The 7,888-nt window shown below is 40.9% G+C and overlaps 1 non-coding gene across 1 annotated transcript; it reads left to right on the forward strand.

The window, feature by feature from the left end:
• Positions 1 to 709: 709 nt before the first annotated feature.
• On the forward strand, positions 710 to 828 carry LOC111737115. The gene has a single exon (XR_002779354.1). It is a non-coding gene; the product is annotated as a 5S ribosomal RNA (ribosomal RNA).
• Positions 829 to 7,888: the final 7,060 nt, after the last annotated feature.

Raw genomic sequence — 7,888 nt, forward strand, 5'->3', positions numbered from 1 at the left:
CCCAGAAGAGGATATGCAAACCAGACATGGCCCATCAGAATCAGGGATTTATTCAGGGGTGGGTGTGGGGTTTAAAGTGGATTAAGCAGAGTGAATAGTTGCCGAATCTATTGGGAGAGAGAAATTTGCTTTCTCTTGGTTCTACTACCTAAGTGGGATATGAGCCTGGAGCTGCTGGAAGTTCTCTCAGCCACTACCTTGGGAGAGACTGCCTGAAGGTGAGGCCAAAATCAAGGAAAGCAGAGATGAGAGACAGAGAGAGAGAGAGATTCGTGATGACGCTGTTTGAGTTCCTGGAGCTGACAGTGCCTGAAACCATCAGTACCTCCAAACTTCCCAGGTCTGTGAAACAATAAATATTCTTCACGTTTAAGATAATTTGAGTTGATCACTTAGGAACAAAGGTATCACAACTCCCACAATATAGTCTCTGATAATCTCAGCAATTCAAGGAGGTGGGCATCTTATCATTCCCATTTTATGAGAAGAAACTGAGGCTTAGAGACATTCAGTCACTTGATCAGAATCACCATGCTAGTAAGTGGCAGGGCTGCGATCTGATCTACTTAGACCCAAGAAGGCAAGTGGTGATGTGGTTAATGCACTTAGGTTTGGGTCACGCCTTGGGAAAGTCACATAAATCCCTAGGCTCTGTGTGGCTCATCTATAAGAGGTGGAATATTTTTAAGCTTTTAAAAGTATCTATATGGTCTACGGCCATGCCACCCTGAACAAGCCCGATCTCGTCTGATCTCGGAAGTTAAGCAGGGTCGGACCTGGTTAGTACTTGGATGGGAGACCACTTAGGAAGACCAGGTGCTGTAGGCATAAAAAATAAGAAATAGGGGTTTGTAAACTGACAAGGTCCTTGCAATCTGTGAGGTCAACCAAGGATTATTGCCTCACCTAAAAAAAAAAAAAATATATATATATATAATGTACAAAGGTTACTGTGACAGTTAACCATATATTTTCAGTCATACTTGCTTCAGAGACGAGATGATTTCTGAAAAGCCAAACAGATTCTGTCTCTATATCTTAACCCTGGATTCCAAAATGCCAAGACAGTCTGACTCTGGATAACAGGAATTAACAAACAAGAATACAAAAGTCTTTTATATTGATTAATATATTTACAATTTCTGGCATTCTTTCTTCCTTGTATAGATCTGAGTTTGCTGGTATCATTTTTATTCAGCCTGAAAAAAACTTCTTTTAATATTTCTCATAGTGCAACTCTACTGATAAATCTTACCACCTTTGTTTGTCTAAAAAACATTCTTATTTCACCTTCATATTTTAAGGATATTTTCACTGGGTATAGACTCTTGGTTGATAGTTGTTGTTGTTGTTGTTGTTAAGGATATTTTCACTGGGTATAGACTCTTGGTTGATAGTTGTTGTTGTTGTTGTTGTTGTTGTTTTTGGTTTGTTTTGGTTTGTTTTTTAATTCAACACATTAAGAATGTCATTCCATTGTCTTATGGTTTCCATTGTTTTTAAGAGGAAATCAGTGATATTTCTTATCTTTGTTCACTATATGTAGTATGTCTTATCTTGGCTGCTTTTCAGATTTTCTCTTTATTGCTGATTTTAAGTAATTGGATTATGATGTGCCTTCATGTTGTTTTCTTTGTGTTTATCCTGCCTGGAATTTGTTGAGTTTCTTGGATCTGTAGCTTTATTTTATTTTATTTTATTATTTTACAGTTTTGAAACATCTTCAGCCATTATCATTTCATATATTTTCTTTCTCCTTCCTTTCCTACTGGGATTCCAATTACATGTATGGTCAACCATCTAATACTGTTTCAGAGATCCCTGGTGCTGTGGTCATTTCTTTCTCTAATTTTTTTTCTCCTTGTGCTGCAGCTTGAATAGCTTCTATTATTATGTCATCATGTGTACTAATTTTTTGCTCCTGCACTCTTTAATATGCTGTTAAACCTCTCCAGTGAAATTTCCATTTTAGATATTGTATTTTTTCTCTCTAAATTGTCACTTGGTTCTTTAAAAAATAGATATGTTCCACTTCTCATTATGCTTGTGTTTTCCTTTAAATTTCTGAACATATATGTAATGGCTGTTTTAAAGTCCTTGTCTGTTAATTATATCATCTTTGTCATTTTGGGTCTGTTTATATTGACTGATATTTCTCCTTGTAATGGGTCATATTTTCCCACTTTAGGTGTCTAGTAATTTTTTATTTGATCCTAGACATGATTAATGTTATGTGGTTGAATGTCTGGATTCTGTTGTTTCCCTCTGAAGTCCATTTGTCGGGCAGTCAAGTTACTTACCGGTCAGCCTGATTTTTTGAAGCTTTTAAAAAAGTTTTGTTAGGGTTGATCTGGAGGAGCCTTTCTTCCAAGGCTGGTTTAGCCCCACTACTAAGGTGTGACTTCACTGTGGTCTCTTAATGAATGCCTTGGATGTTCGACAAGTTATTCCCATTCTGGCTTGCTGACCCCTAAATGTCCCCAGTCACGTGAGTGCTCCGGAAGTTATTCAGCTTATACCCCCGCCCCTCCACTCCTGCCCCAGTAGTTGCTCTTTGCCATCCTTCTAGCATTTTACCCAATGTCTGAGCAATTTAATCTTCAGCCAATAAAGCTCTTGGGGCTCCCTATACAGATTCCTGGCACTGGTTATCTATGTAGCGCTTTCCTCTCTGGAACTTTGTTTGACCGATTATAGCCTCTTCAATCTCCACATACGATCCTCTGTGTCTTTTCGACTCAGAGAGGCCTCTGTGTTTTGCTTGGGATTCTCCTCTCTGAGTTGCAAGTGCAAAATGACTTACGGGCAGAAAGCCAAGGTGATCACAGGGCTCACTTCCTTTGCCTCCCTCCTTTCAGGACTCACAGTTCTGCGCTGCCTGTTGCCCAATGTCTGAAAACAGTTGTTTCATATGTTTTGTCCAGCTTTCTAGTTGTGTGGAAAACAAGTCTGGTACCCGTTGCTTCATTACAGCCAGAGGGAGAGGTAGACTCTAACTAATTCAAATGAAAAAAAAAAAAATGCATCGGAAGGTCCTAGGGGAATTCACAGAATATAAGTAACAGCCAGAGAACAGTCCTCAGAAGAGACAGAGACCAGAGCAGCTCTGGAGACCAGGACAACTAAGAGTCCATCTCTTTAGGGCACAGACACCTGGGTGAATGAGTTCCAACCTGATACAGTCCTTCAAGACTCACATTGCTGGGAGAATACGTCTGGCCTAGCCACAATCGAGTGCTTACTCCTTGGCCAGAGAAGGGCAAGCCGCTCTGATTAATGATACTACCAAGAGGATCTCCAACAGGGGAGGATAGATTGCCAAAACAAAACTGGGCTGCTCTTTCCAGAAGAGGGGAAAATCGCTGCTATGCAGACAAAGACAACAGACACATTACACAAGGTTTACTAGAGAACAAAATCTTCGAGTGGGACTGGCTTTTAACCTCAGAGCCCTGGCGTTTCTTTTTGCTCTTTAAGCACTAGACTGCAGAGCTGTTCTTTTTCCTGACTTCTCTGCAACACGGAGAGACTTTCCCCAAGACAATCCCCCTATGGGCAGCACGTAGATCGTATAAACTTTGCACCGGGCCAGAAACACCAGTTTAGGACTCACTGGGAACAGATTCTCTGAGTCTGCCAATGTTCAAGGAAGACTTCCAGAGAATAAAACTCGCTTGGGGGTGAAAGGCAAGCTTGAACCTGTGTCTTGGGAACAGAGCAAGAAATGAAACATGTCTATTCCTCCTCTCTACTCATAACCACCTGGAGCTGGAAGCTCCTTGCCACAGAGAGAATGTTTTGTATTTTAAGAGTGAGTATGAAGTGGCTGCGGGCTAGTTTATCAAGCAGCTTAATTCAACCAAATCTATAGACAAATGCCCCGACAGGTAAGGGAACCATATGTTCTCTGCTTAGATTATTCTGAAAAAAATTCCACTGCCCCTATTCTGCCTACAGGATAATCAGATACGTGTGTGTGAGAGAGAAACATCTACACAACTCATCACCTGAGGTCCACAAACATGACTTACTTTTATAATGAGACCCATTTCAGAGATGGAAAATCTGATGTACAGTATGTGGAACTGTGAGTCAGTGATAAAAACAAGAATCGAGTTAATGACTGCAGGATAAAGCTCTCCTGATGTGCCTTGAGGATAATTTTGAAAGCAAGAGAGAGAAAGGGGAGGGAGAAGACAGAGGAGAAGAGTAAAAGAAAAAAAGAAAAACGCATCTTGTAAGGTGCCCAGGTTTTTGGAGACTTAGGATGTTGAGAGATGCTGTCTGTACACAGTCAAGATTTAAATTGAAATCACCTTCAAGTCAAAGCACATATCATGGTTAAGTTCTTTCTCCAGCTTTGTTTTTTAGTTATGTCTATTCTCTGGTTCAATTGAGAAAGAAGTCTTTCCATTCCTCGTGGAATTCTTTCTTTTCCCAATTAAGAAATCATGATACGTTCATGCTGATTAAGAAAAGGCCAAAATAAGGTTATAAAATTACTTCCTGGGAGGGGTTTAATGACTCGTGTTTTGCTAACTGCTTTATAAGATTTTAAAAAAAAGTGTGCTTCAGGCAGAGGAGAAGATGGAACCTAAAATACTTAGAGGAAGAATGGTGGACTTTGGAGCTTGTCTCCCAGGCCAATGGGAAGGAAATTTAGGGATTACAGCAGCCTTCTGGGGAAGTGTCTAGAGAGCCTGTAAGGTCCATAAAGGGACAAATGATCATGTTCACTATTGTATTTTTGATGCCAAGCACAAAGCGTGATCCATACTAGGCGTTCAATAAATAATTTGTTGAACGAAAGAAGGATTAAATGAGTGAATGTGAATCTCCTCTCGTTTCTACCCTACATATTTGCCAAAACAGACTCCAGTGCTTCCATATCTTTGCGCATTTTTCCCATTCTTTGTTGTCCTGGCAATTGTGTGCTCACCTGTTCAAGGAAATGGATTTTAACCTTTCATGGGTCATGAACTCTTCTGAGAATCTCATGAGAGCAGTTGGACCTTCATCTCAACAAACTCATTGACTCAGGCGTACAATTTTGCATATGCTTTCAAGTTGTGAGCAAACGCCCTGAACTCCATCCGTGGCCTCAACCTAACAATCCCAACCTTCCTCTCCTTCTTCCCCATGCAGTTTATTTGCTCCTTCGCTGGGTTCTCACGGCACTTTCTTTTTCTTTATAGTTCAAAACAACAACATTTATTTTGCTCACACACATGTGCCATTTGGGCGGGGCTTGGAAGCGCCCTCTGCTTCACTCAATGTTCGCTGGGGTGGCCTGAGGCTGGGGCTGGAATTATCTGAAGGCTCATTTGCTCACAATTCTGGAAGCTGAGCTTGAAAGACCTAGACAGCTGAGAGTGGAAGTAGCTGGGGACCCTCGGGCAGCTCTGCCTGTCTCTCTGCGGTCCGCCATCCAGTCTCTCTGACATATCTGGAGTACTTTAAACATATTTCTGTTATTACTTAACACACAACGTTGTAGTGATTGTTTATGCCCTTTGACTGTGGTGATTCGCTTAGTCTGTTTCGCCAGCAACGCCGTACGTTACTTTAGGGATGAGGACCACAACTTGTCCATTTCTATTTCCCCAGGGCCCTCGCAGGTGCCTTGCATAGAGCAGGCATTTAATATACGCCAGTTGCAATGTGTATGTAGGTATGTGCTTTACTATTATGCTCCACTACAGTAATAAAAAAGGATGAGAAGTTAGCTTATTTACATACGATACAATAAAATAAAATGTTTAAAACAAGGAAATGAGGACTAAGTGAAAATAAAAGTAGGAAAATGTTGAAGAAATTGATATAAGATCTGTATCCAAAATATATACCACAGATTTCTATACCATTATTGGTAGTGGCCCAGAAATCTGGTTTGAGCATCCTAGCACTAAGAGCAAAGGGGAAAATAAAATCAGTTACAAAATTCACGGCGTTAGATATAAACAAACCGATTGCTTAGGAAAACACAGCTTTTACTAATAAAGAGTCATATAAAATTGCAATAAAAAAGAGAGTGCGTTCCTACAGTGAGTTCTCTATAATGCCCCTCGATGCAAGTTAAGGGAAGTTCAAAAACGCAAGCAAATCTATAAATGGCCCAATCAAAGGGATTGAAGGTTGCAGTTCTTTGAGAGGCTGCTTTTATCTAAGGAAACATGTAAGACTTCTTGGTCCTGCTTTTCTAAAGCTGTCATACCGGTCCTGGAGAAGCCGTGTCCACAACGGGTTCTGTGGTCAAGGAAAGGTGGGAACCCTAACCATGTCTTCCTCTGGGAACTTCGCAGTGAATACCCGCATTTTAAAGGCTCTGAGAAGGCCTGCAGTAAAGAAACCCTGCGTTTCCCAGGTGCCTTCGACCGCTGTTGCACAAGAACCTAGGGACGGCTTCCAAGTTGGACCTGAGTCCGCCATAAAGAGTTTTTTTGTCTCCTAAGAGCAGATGGGATTAACAGACTGCTATTCTTAAGCAAGTTAGGCCAACATCTCTTTCCTTTGTCTTTTTTTGAAAGGACCTGGGAAGGAAACAAAGAAATATCTGCAAATCTCCTGCTTAAAGAACCTTTGTTTAAAATCCTTTTAACTTGCTCTTTTTTAGTAAGTATGATTCCAAAAGAAAAAAAGAGAGAGAGAGAGAGAGAGATTATAGAGAAATTTGTCCTTTCAAATTCCAAATTAGGCAGAAGAAAGGTGTGATTGAATATCACCGAGAGCCCACAACCTCTGCCCCTGAGAAAACAAACAGGAGTCAGCACACCCCTTTTCCTTGCTGGTCACCCCAGCAGACGTCAGACAAGTCCCCTTGGTGATCCATAACCCCGATCGCTAAATGAGCAACACTTGCTCGGAGCAGTCAGAAAACGAAAGAGTTGCACCTCAGCAGATGGCCGGGAGCAGCCAGGGCAATAACTGTCTATTTGTTTTGGCATGGCGCGTGAAAAGAAATAAAGGGTGTGTGTTACCCTTTTTCCAGTTCCTGTCTCTTGGTACACTAGCATTTCCATGTCAAAAGAATCAAAGGGTGATCTAGCTCAGAAAGGGAAAGCAGGCCTCATTTTGGCAGGCCACGGAACAAACCCAGAGTCTCTCTCTTCACAAAGCATTTGTTAATATCCTACTTAATATTCTGCGGAACGCACTGTAGAAAACTGATTAAATAAATGAAGGGGCCGTGGAGCCTTGAGGTCGACGATTCTCAAACTGGGTTCCACGGAGCACCGGTGGTTCTCAGGGACGGCTGGCTAGACAGAGAAGGGGACTTTTGCAGGCAGAGAGCTGAGTTCCCAGACCCAATTCAACCATAGGAGTTTGAGTTTTTCTTTTATCTACCCCTAGTGTATTTGGGGGCAAAAAAAAAAAAAAAAAGTGGCAGGGAGTGGAGGAGGGTTCCTGTTACTTAAAATTAGAAAATATTCGAGAAACCCTGCCTTAAACAAAGCCCCACATATATTATTTCTCACAGCTGAGATTCTGATAAGAATCGAAAAGCGATTTTAGTTATATTCTTAGCAAGAACCTGGGGGGGGCAGACATTTAAATTTATTTTAAACAAAAGCAGAGCCACGACAAAACATACAATAAACAAAGAAAATATTTGCAGCCATTATAATTAATAAAGAGTTAATATTCCAAATTTATAAAGCAACCCTACAAATTAATAAGAAAAAGACCAATAACCCAGTAGAAACGTGGGCCAAGGCTACAGAATTCACAGAAGCAGAAATGCAAATGGCCAATAAACATATGAAAAGATGCTCAAGCTCACTTGTCAGGGAAATGCAAATGAGAACAATGAGATACTATTTTTTACCCATCAGATTGGCAAAAATGGAAAATATGTGTAACATCCAGAGCTGGCGAGGGTGTAAAGAAT

This window comes from Pteropus vampyrus, unplaced genomic scaffold, assembly GCF_000151845.1.
Source record: "Pteropus vampyrus isolate Shadow unplaced genomic scaffold, Pvam_2.0 Scaffold23, whole genome shotgun sequence".
NCBI classification, from domain to species: Eukaryota; Metazoa; Chordata; class Mammalia; order Chiroptera; family Pteropodidae; genus Pteropus; species Pteropus vampyrus.